The sequence below is a fragment of the Gorilla gorilla genome, chromosome 20, assembly GCF_029281585.2.
Source record: "Gorilla gorilla gorilla isolate KB3781 chromosome 20, NHGRI_mGorGor1-v2.1_pri, whole genome shotgun sequence".
Lineage (NCBI taxonomy): Eukaryota > Metazoa > Chordata > Mammalia > Primates > Hominidae > Gorilla > Gorilla gorilla.
In genome coordinates, this window is record NC_073244.2 from 54,103,532 (window position 1) to 54,115,168 (window position 11,637).

Sequence of the window (11,637 nt, forward strand, 5' to 3'; positions counted from 1 at the left end):
TAGCAGAGGAAAAAGAAATACTGAAGTTTGCAAAAATTGATAGAAAGCTGGGATCCCTGCTCATCATGCCTCCTTCCTCCCTAGCAGTTTCTAAACCCCCAGAACATTGCAGTGAGATTTTAGCTGATGGTACAAACACGTCTACAGGATTTCGTCAAGCTGGGGCTACATTTGAAGGCTTTATATTTTGGCCATCTGACCTGCTTTTCTCTTTTCCAGAGGATTCTACTTTTCACAAATAGGTATGATCTAGGAGTTCAGCCTCCCTCACCCTTCACTAATTGCAGAATAAGCAATGCAGAGGCTGTTCAGAGAGTATCTTATCTGTGGGGAGAGGGAGAGGAAGCACTGGAACACTTGCCAGGGGAGGGACCAGAGGGCATAATTAATAAATGAACAACCCTGGAGCAGAATAGGGGATGAGTTAGACACAGGAAGGAAGCTAAAGGAAGCCAGAGAATTTCAGGAATTGAGGGTATCACATGGAGAAATAAAGAGCGAGTTAGAGGCTGTTGGTGGTCCCTACCCTGACACCTGAAAGAATTGCCTGATCAAGGCCTACTATGGGCATGGTCTTAGGCTAGGTTTTAGGCATAAAGAGAGAAATAAGACACAGTCCTTATTTTACAAGTTTACAGTCTAACAAAAAGGAGATAAATTAACAAATTGGAGGAGATTTTTCAGAATGTGTGGTATTGTGGGCTAGGAGTCTGCTACCGTTGCTAATAGCTGGCATTTATTTTTTACCCACCGTCTTCTAAGCATTTTATGCATTAAATAACTCATCAACTCCTGACATCGGCCCCTTGAAGTATATATTACTATTGCTATAATCCTTGTTTTATAGGTAAAGAATCTGAGGCACAGAGACATTACACATAGCCTGCCTGAGGTCTCACAGCAGGCACTCAGAAGCAGAACTCCAGCACAGGTAGTCTGGTTCTAGAACCTACGCTCACACTAACATAGCTGCTAATAAGTCATGTGAGGAAGCTCTGCCACTTCATGTCTACATGCCTTTGTACCCACTTGTCTTTCCTTGGCCTGAGATACTCTTCCTTAAAGCCTCTGGTCAACGAGGGACTCTTCTTTGATATCTTCTCTGACTCCTTCTGCCTATCCCAGAGCCATTGCTGCCCTTGGAGCTTACCCAACACTTTGTCATTGTATTCTATTTGTTGGAATGTCTGACTCCTTTTATTATAAGCTTCTGGAGAGCAAGGAATTTTTATTCTCGGAAAACAGTTATAAAAGTAGAGCCAATAATATAATGAGTTTACATGTACTTATCATCCAGCTTCAGTGATGAACATTTCAGTTCAATCTTAGGTCATCTATATTCCCCCTTCCAACCATGAATTATTTTGTAGAAAATCATAGACATCAAATCATTTCATCTGTAGATATTTCAACTTACTCCTAAAATACAAGGGCATTTTAAGAAACAGTATCACAAACATATCAGAAAACATTATCACAGTAAAAGATTATTTCCTCCTGGGCTGGGCGCGGTGGCTCACACCTGTAATCCCAGCACTTTGGGAGGCCGAGGCAGGTGAATCACAAGGTCAGGAGATCGAGACCATCCTGGCTAGCACGGTGAAACCCCGTCTCTACTAAAAATACAAAAAAATTAGCCGGGTGTGGTGGTGGGCGGCTGTAGTCCCAGCTACTCGGGAGGCTGAGGCAGGAGAATGGTGTGAACCTGGGAGGTGGAGCTTGCAGTGAGCGTAGATCACACCACTGCACTCCAGCCTGGGTGACAGAGCGAGACTCCATCTCAAAAAAAAAAAAAAAAAAGATTATTTCCTCCTTAATATCATAAAATATCCAGCCAATGATCAAATTTCTGCAATTACCTTATAATTGTTCTTCCTTTCCGTTTTTCATTTATTTGTTCTTTGATTCCTTTCTTTGTTCTTTCCCTCCCTCCTCCTCTTTTTTAAATAGTAAGATTGTTTGAACCAGAATCCAAATCAGGAGGACTTTATTTTTTAATGTTCATATTCTCTTCAATACCTAGCTTAGTATTTGACGTATAGTAAGTCCTCAATAAATGTTTGTTAAACAAATAATCAGAAACCTAGAAAAGGTCCTGTTTGATATTTGGTTGGTTTCTTGGAATGCCTTTCAATTTCTGATAACCTTAGTTTTTCAGGGGCTAACTTTGGTGCTAGCTATTGTCAGTGTATGAACATTGCTAGAGGTTTGAGGGCAATGGGTATATCCTTGACTCAGACATTTCTAGGCTAGGAGGAAATGGGGGGTCCTTTCTTTTTTTTTTTTTTTGCTTTGAGACAGAGTCTCATGCTGTCACCCAGGTTGCAGTACAGTGGCATGACCTTGGCTCACTGCAACCTCTACCTTCCAAGTTCAAGTGATTCTTGCGCCCCAGCCTCCCAAGTAGCTGGGATTACAGGCACGCACCACCATACCCAGCTAATTTTTTGTATTTTTAGTAGAGACAGGGTTTCACCATGTTGCCAAGGCTGGTCTTGAACTCCTGGCCTCAGGTGATCCGCCTGCCTCGGCCTCCCAAAGTGTTGGGATTACAGGTGTGAGCCACTGCGCCTGGCCTGGTCCTTGCTTTCTTGTTTCTGTTTTTTGTCCTTGGTCTCTGTCATGGGCTGAATTGTGTTCCCTTAAAATTCTTCTGTTGAAACCCTAACCCCTGGTGTCTCAGAATGTGACTTTATTTGGAAATAGGGGCTTTAAAGGTGATTAAGATAATGCCTGTAGGGTGGGCCCTAATTCATTCTGACTGATGTCCTTAAAGAAGAGGAAATTGGGACACAAAGAGAGACACCACAGATGTGTAGGTACAGAGAAGAGACCATGTGAGGAGACAGCAAGAAGGCACCTCCAAAACTATGAGAAATAAATTTCTGTTGTTTAAGCAATTCAGGCTTTCTGGTACTCAGCCATATAGTCATATGGCAGCCATATAGTGTTATAGCAGACTAATAACAGTATCTTATTGCACGTTAAATTGTCGCTCACTCCTGTAATCCCAGCACTTGTTTAGGCCGAGGCAGGAAGATTGCTTCTGTTCAGAAGTTCAAGAACAGCCTGGGCAACATAGTGAGACCCTGTCTCTACAACAAGTAAAAATATTAGCCCCATGTGGTGGTATGCGCTTGTGGTCCCACCTATTCAGGAGGCTGAGCCTGGGAATCGCCTGAGTCTGGGAGGTCAAGACTGCACTTAGCCATGATTGTGCCACTACGCTCCAGCCTGGGCAACATAGTGAGATCCTGTCTCAAAAAATAAAAGTTGGGGGCCAGGCACAGTGGCGGACACCTATAATCCCAGCACTCTGGGAGGCCAAGGTAGGTGGATCACTTGAGGCCAGGAGTTTGAGACCAGCCTGACCAACATGGCAAAACCCCATCTCTACTAAAAAGAATACAAAAATTAGCCTGGTGTGGTAGCATGCACCTGTAATCCCAGCTACTCAGGAGGCTGAGGCACGAGAATCACTTGAGCCCAGGATACTGAGGTTGCATTGGGCTGAGATTGTGCCACTGTACTCCAGCTTGGGTGACAGAGTGAGACTGTGTCAAAAAAAAAAAAAAAAAAAGTTGGATTGATCATTTTTGGCTTCTTTGCCACTTCCTCAGAACAGGATTGTAAAGGAGCTTCCAGAAAGCACCAGTGGCTTTATGTGTGCTTGGTACACAGAATTCTAAGATGGCCCCTAATACCTAGAACTATGAATATGATGAGATACCACACCCACGATTATGTTACCTTGTGTGGCAGACAGGATTTTGAAGACATAATTAAGGTTACAACTTAGTTGATTTTGAATTAATCAGAAGGGAAATGATCTGAGTGGACCTAATGTAATCACATGAGGTTTTTAAAAGCAAAATCAGAGCGTTTTCTCAGGCTGGTCTCAGAAGGGAAAATCAGAGATAGTAGAAGTGTGAGAGGGATTTGACTTGAGAGAGGTTCTCCATGGCTAAGATGGAGGAGGTCACAGTGCTAGGACCTGAGAAGGTCTTCTAGGAGCTAATAATAGTCCCTGGCCGACAACAGGACAGTGGGGAACTCAAACTATGACTTCAAGGAACTGAATTCTGCAAACTAATGAGTAAGTGTTGTTTTAAGCCACTAAATTAGTGGCGGTTTATTGTATAGCAATAGAACATGAATACAGGTGCTTTGTACCTGATAGATTGAATTAGTGGCTCCTTTCCTTAGTTTATATTTAAAACTTGAAGTAAAATTAAAATACATTGAAATGTCTGTAGATCTCAAGTATACAAGTTGATTTTTGGTAAATGTGTATACCCATGCAGTCACTACCTGAATTGAGATGTAGAACATTTCCATCAGCCCCAGAGCTCCCTTGAGCATCTTTGTCATTAATCCCACCCTCTAGGGCGAATTCTGTTTTTTTTTTTTTTTTTTTTTTTGAGAGAGAGTCTCGCTCCTCTGTCACCCAGGCTGGAGTGCAATGGCTCGATCTCAGCTCACTGCAAGCTCCGCCTCCTGGGTTCATCTCATTCTCCTGCCTCAGCCTCACGATTAGCTGGGACTACAGGCGCTTGTCAACACGCCCGGCTAATTTTTTGTATTTTTTAGTAGAGACGGGGTTTCACCGTGTTAGCAGGATGGTCTAGATCTCCTGACTTTGTGATCCACCTGCCTCGGCCTCCCAAAGTGCTGGGATTACAGGTGTGAGCCATCGCGCCTGGCCTAGGGCGAATTCTTAACATCTTTAATTGTAATTGCCTATTCTTGAGCTTCATTTAAATGGCATCATATAGGCTGGGCATAATGGCTCATGCTTGTAATTCCAGCACTTTGGGAGGGCCGAGGCAGGAAGATCACTTGCCTCCAGGAGTTCAAGACCAGTCTGGGCAACATAGCGAGACCTCCTCTCTACAAAAAATAAAAAATTAGCTGGGTGTGGTGGTGGCATGCATCTGTAGTCCCAGCTACTGAGGAGGTTGAAGTGGGAGGATTACTTGAGCCTGGGAGGTCAAGGCTGCAGTAAGCCGTGATCGTGCCACTACACTCGGCCTGGGTGACAGAGCGAGACCCCCTCTGAAAAAGAACAATGACATTATATAGCATGCGCTCCTTTGTGTCTGGCTTCTTTTGCATGGTATAATGTTTTCAAGATTTATCTTTTTTTTTTTTGAGATGCAGTCTTGCTCTGTCACCAGGCTGGAGTGCAGTGGTGCGATGTCGGCTCACTGCAACCTCCGCGTCCTGGGTTCAAGCGATTCTCCTGCTTTAGCCTCCCAAGAAGCTGGGACTACAGGCGCGCGCCACCATGCCCAGCTAATTTTTGTATTTTTCGTACAGACAGGGTTTCACCATGTTGGCCAGGATGGTCTCGATCTCTTGACCTCATGATCCGCCTGCCTCGGCCTCCCAAAGTGCTAGGATTACAGGCGTGAGCCACCACGCGTCCTTACAGGGAGGGTCTCATTCTGTTGTGCAGGCCGGAGTGCCATAGTATGATCATAGCTCACTGCAGCTTTGAACTCCTGGTCTCAAGCAGATCCTTCCACCTTGGCCTCCTAAAGTGCTGAGATTGAAGGTATGAGCCAGCCCATCCATTTTGTTTTGTCTGTAGATTGTACCCTTTGATTGCTGATTAGTATACTATTGTATGGATATTCCGTAATTTGTTAATCCATTCATCTGCTGATAGACATTTGGGTTTCCAGTTTTTGGCTATTATGAATAATACTGCTATGAGCATTCATGTATAACTGTTTGTGTGGATATGTATTTTCATTTCTCTTGGGTAAATATCTAGGAGTAGGATTGCTGGATTGTAAAAGTGCATATTGAACTTTATAAGAAAGTGTCAACTGTTTTCTAGAGTGGGTGTGCCGTTTTATATTTCCCCTAGCAATACATAAGAATACCAATCATTCCCCATCCTTACTTGGTATGGTCAAATCTTTTATTTTTTTGAAATATTTTATTTATTTATTTATTTATTGATCATTCTTGGGTGTTTCTCGCAGAGGGGGATTTGGCAGGGTCATAGGACAATAGTGGAGGGAAGGTCAGCAGATAAACAAGTGAACAAAGGTCTCTGGTTTTCCTAGGCAGAGGACCCTGCGGCCTTCTGCAGTGTTTGTGTCCCTGGGTACTTAAGATTAGGGAGTGGTGATGACTGTTAACGAGCATGCTGCCTTCAAGCATCTGTTTAACAAAGCACATCTTGCACCGCCCTTAATCCATTTAACCCTGAGTGGACACAGCACATGTTTCAGAGAGCACAGGGTTGGGGGTAAGGTCACAGATCAACAGGATCCCAAGGCAGAAGAATTTTTCTTGGTACAGAACAAAATGAAAAGTCTCCCTTGTCTACTTCTCTCCACACAGACCCGGCAACCGTCCGATTTCTCAATCTTTTCCCCACCCTTCCCGCCTTTCTATTCCACAAAACCGCCATTGTCATCATGGCCCGTCCCCAATGAGCCGCTGGGTACACCTCCCAGACGGGGTGGTGGCCGGGCAGAGGGGCTCCTCACTTCCCAGTAGGGGCGGCCGGGCAGAAGCGCCCCTCACCTCCCAGATGGGGCGGCTGGCCGGGCGGGGGGCTGACCCCACCACCTCCCTCCCGGACCGGGCGGCTGGCCGGGCAGAGGGGCTCCTCACTTCCCAGTAGGGGCGGCCGGGCAGAGGCGCCCCTCACCTCCTGGACGGGGCGGCTGGCCGGGCGGGGGGCTGACCCCACCACCTCCCTCCCGGACGGGGCGACTGGCCGGGCAGAGGGGCTCCTCACTTCCCAGTAGGGGCGGCCGGGCAGAGGCGCCCCTCACCTCCTGGACGGGGCGGCTGGCCGGGCGGGGGGCTGACCCCCCCACCTCCCTCCCGGACGGGGCGGCTGGCCGGCCGGGCAGAGGGGCTCCTCACTTCCCAGTAGGGGCGGCTGGGCAGAGGCGCCCCTCACCTCCTGGACGGGGCGGCTGGCCTGGCGGGGGGCTGACCCCCCCACCTCCCTCCCGGACGGGGCGACTGGCCGGGCGGGGGGCTGACCCCCCCACCTCCCTCCCGGATGGGGCGGCTGGCCAGGCGGGGGGCCGACCCCCCCCCGCCTCCCTCCCGGACGGGGCGGCTGGCCGGGCAGAGGGGCTCCTCACTTCCCAGTAGGGGCGGCCGGGCAGAGGCGCCCCTCACCTCCCGGACGGGGCGGCTGGCCGGGCGGGGGGCTGACCCCCCCACCTCCCTCCCGGACGGGGCAGCTGGCCGGGCGGGGGGCTGACCCCCCAACCTCCCTCCTGGACGGGGCCACTGGCCGGGCAGAGGGGCTCCTCACTTCCCAGTAGGGGCGGCCGGGCAGAGGAGCCCCTCACGGACGGGGTGGCTGGCCGGGCGGGGGGCCGAACCCCCCCACCTCCCTCCCGGATGGGGCGGCTGGCCGGGCAGGGGGCTGACCCCCCCACCTCCCTCCCGGATGGGGCGGCTGGCCAGGCAGCGGGCTGACCCCACCACCTCCCTCCTGGACGGGGCGACTGGCCGGGCAGAGGGGCTCCTCACTTCCCAGTAGGGGCGGCCGGGCAGAGGAGCCCCTCACCTCCCAGACGGGGCGGCTGGCCTGGCGGGGGGCTGACCCCCCCACCTCCCTCCCGGACGGGGCGGCTGGTCAGGCGGGGGGCTGACCCCCCCACCTCCCTCCCGGACGGGGCGGCTGGCCGGGTGGGGGGCTGACCCCCACCTCCCTCCCGGACGGGGTGGCTGCCGGGCAGAGACGCTCCTCACTTCCCAGACGGGGTGGCTGCCGGACGGAGGGGCTCCTCACTTCTCAGACGGGGCGGCTGCTGGGCGGAGGGGCTCCTCACTTCTCAGATGGGGCGGTTGCCAGGCAGAGGGTCTCCTCACTTCTCAGACAGGGCGGCCGGGCAGAGACGCTCCTCACCTCCCAGACGCGGTCGCGGCTGGGTAGAGGCGCTCCTCACATCCCAGACGGGGCGGCGGGGCAGAGGTGCTCCCCACATCTCAGACGATGGGCAGCCGGGCAGAGACGCTCCTCACTTCCTAGATGGGATGGTGGCGGGGAAGAGGCGCTCCTCGCTTCCTAGATGGGATGGCGGCCGGGCAGAGACGCTCCTCACTTTCCAGACTGGGCAGCCAGGCAGAGGGGCTCCTCACATCCCAGACAATGGGCGGCCAGGCAGAGACGCTCCTCACTTCTCAGACGGGGTGGCGGCCGGGCAGAGGCTGTAATCTCGGCTGTTTGGGAGGCCAAGGCAGGCGGCTGGGAGGTGGTTGTAGCGAGCCGAGATCACGCCACTGCACTCCAGCCTGGGCACCATTGAGCACTGAGTGAACGAGACTCCATCTGCAATCCCGGCACCTCGGGAGGCCGAGGCTGGCAGATCACTCGCGGTTAGGAGCTGGAGACCAGCCCAGCCAACACAGCGAAACCCCGTCTCCACCAAAAAAAATACGAAAACCAATCAGGCTGAGGCAGGAGAATCAGGCAGGGAGGTTGCAGTGAGCCGAGATGGCAGCAGTATAGTCCAGCTTCGGCTCGGCATGAGAGGGAGAGGGAGAGGGAGAGGGAGTGACTTATTCTTTATCCAAATCTTTTAAAGTTCAGCCAGTTGCTAACAATTTCTTCTTGAGTACCTCTCTGTGGTTTGCAGAATAGATTATTCATCTCATGCCCATCATATAGTATGTCCTTCCAACTCTTTTTATAATTTAATTCCTACCTATGCTTCAGGACACCGTTTCCTGACACGGAATAAATGTGAGAATCACTTGGGAGTGTTTCAGAATACACAAGCCCAGGTCTCACTACAGGCATAGTGTATCAGCTTTTCCAGGGATGGTATATATACTTACATATGTTGAAAACGTTCCCTAGGTAATTCTGATGCATACCCCTAGCTAAAAACCATTGATTTAGCCCCAGGTCTTACCTATTAGCTCCATCCTGGCTATATGTTAGTAGTGTCTGGGAAGGCTTAAAAATTACAAAGCCTGGGCCGGGCGCTGTGGCTCATGCCTGTCATTCCAGCACTTTGGGAGGCTGAGCGGGGTGGATAACAAGGTCAGGAGATTGAGACCATCCTGGCTAACAGTGAAACCCTGTCTCTACTAAAAATACAAAAAAATTAGCTGGGTGTGGTGGCAGGCGCCTGTAGTCCCAGCTACTCAGGAGGCTGAGGCAGGAGAATTGTTTGAACCTGGGAGGCAGAGCTTGCAGTGAGCTGAGATCACGCCACTGCACTCCAGTCTGGGCAACAGAGTGAAACTTGTCTCAAAAAAAAAAAAAAAAAAAAAAAGTTTACAAAGCCTGGGTCCCTCTCCAGACCAATTATATTGGAATTTGTGGATGGAGTCTGAGCATCAGTTGTTCTTTTAAAAAATTCCCCAGTTATTCCAACGTGTAGCCACATTTCCCATTAGATTTCTCTGAGTTCTTGTGGCATTTACGCCTTTCTTTTTTGGTATTATAATTATTTTTCAGGTCTTATCTCCTGTCTTGGGCTTTATATTCCTTGGGGTAGGGACCTTGCCTTTTTCATTTCTGTATCTTTCATGAACACATGAATTGGTCATCAGGAAGAGATTCTCAGCCACACATAGGTTGTGTCCTGGGTCTCAGGTTCACATGTTAATGCTACAGTCTTTGTTCTCCACAAGATCAGAGGTTGCTTGCTATGAAGGATGTGGGTAACTCCACAGTGCAGCTGGTAGACGGAGGTCACCCTGTTTGGTATGTTTTTAGGTGTAGCATTGGAAGTAAGAATTCTATGTGTGTGGGGTGGAGGGGCAGGGACATGTAGGGAGAGAGATCTAATTAGGATGGAGGAATTATACAAGGAAGTAGTGATAAAGGAAGGAAGAAACTTCTTTTTTTTCTTTTTTTTGAGATGGAGTCTGGCTCTGTCATCCAGGGTAGGGTGCAATAGCATGATCTCGGCTCACTGCAACCTCTGCCTTCCAGGTTCAAGTGATTCTCCTGCCTCAGCCTCCAGAGTAGCTGGGATTACAGGCGCCCACTACCACACTCAGTGAATTTTTGTATTTTTAGTAGAGACAGAATTTCACCATGTTGGCCAGGCTGGTCTCGAACTCCTGACCTCAAGTGATACACCCGTGTCGGCCTCCCAAAGTGCTGGGATTACAGGCATGAGCCACCCCACTCGGCCAGAAACATCTTCTCTTTAGAAGAAGTTTGAACTTATCTAATAGGCCAGAGTAGGCCACTGTAGATTTTTGAATAGGAGAGTGAACTAGGAGGGTAATGAGGCAGTCATATGCAAGAAAGATTTCGGAGAGACTGGAGACAAGAAGTCAAGCAAGACTTTGAGTGTTGTTGAGGGTCTGGGTCAGTTAGGTTTATGGGAATGGTGAGAACAGCATAACTGAGAGTTGTTAAAAAAGGATCAAGAGGCTTTCACAATGTATTGAATCTGGAAACAAATGAGCAGGGGCTGTGGAAACTTAGGGGGTGTCACTGGGAGAAATGAGTGAGCTGTGTGGGAGAGCTTGTTTAAATGGGTAACTTCAGACAGTATTTGGATGTGGGTGTCATGAGTTCTGGAAGTAGTTGGGGCTAGAGATATAAATTAAGAGCCATCTCCAGAGAGGTCACTAAGCTGATGGAAGAGGGTAGATGGAGGGAGACAAGAAGGGTCTGAGTACTAAATCTGTTGTGGGGGAGCAGTATGTAAGTGGGAAATGGAGGGAGGAGAGCTTTCCAGAAGGGAAAAGTTGTCTGTGATCTTAGATATTGTAAAAGGAAAAAGTGTGAGGTCCCTAAAAATGCCTTTGGATTTGGCCAAGACATGGATACTGATTTTGTGCTGTTTCCAGCGATCTTGGGTAGGGAGGCACTGCAGAGGGCCAGGAAAAATTAGGTGATGAGGAAAGGCAAAGACAACATATGTGTTTCAATTGCTTGGAAGTGAAGGAAATGAGGTTATAGCTTAGTACTTAGCAGAATTAATAAATGAAGGCTATTCGGGTTAGAAGAGATCCGACCCTCCTAGAGGGCAGAATAAAGGAATTGGGAACCAGGAAGAGTTAGAAGGTCTAGAGGGATTTCTATGTGAATGAACCTGTGGAGACCCTTGTATAGCTACATCTGATTCACTGGAGCCGCCGGTGTGGGAAGTGTTGTTGGCCCCTAATGAAGAGGCTGGGAGGTCTTTTACTCATGAGATCATCTTCCCTCCCAGAGGAAGATAGGCACTTCCTCCCAGGCAAGTTGGAGCTGTGGTCTGTTGCTCCCAGATATACTCACTTTGTTAGCAGGTATGCAAATGAATTTAGCTAATTCTCTGATCACTAGATCAAATATCTGTAGGCTTAAAAATAGTTTCACGGCCGGGCGCAGTGGCTCACGCCTGTAATCCCAGCACTTTGGGAGGCCAAGGCGGGCAGACTGCCTGAGGTCAGGAGTTTGAGACCAGTCTGGCCAATATGGTGAAACCCCGTCTCTACTAAAAATACAAAAAAATTAGCTGGGCATGGTGGCATGCACCTGTAATCCCAGCTACTTGGGGAGGCTGGGGCAGGGGAATTGCTTGAACCAGGGAAGTGGAGGTTGCAGTGAGCGGAGATTGCGCCACTGCACTCCAGCCTGGGCGACACAGTGAGACTCTGTCTCAAAAAAAAAAAAAAAAAAAAAAAAAAGAGTTTTAC

The 11,637-nt window shown here is 49.5% G+C and overlaps 1 long non-coding RNA gene across 1 annotated transcript in view; it reads left to right on the forward strand.

The window, feature by feature from the left end:
• Positions 1 to 11,637, forward strand: part of LOC129528551 (uncharacterized) — a 105,731-nt gene that overhangs the window by 71,168 nt on the left and 22,926 nt on the right. The window lies entirely within an intron of this gene.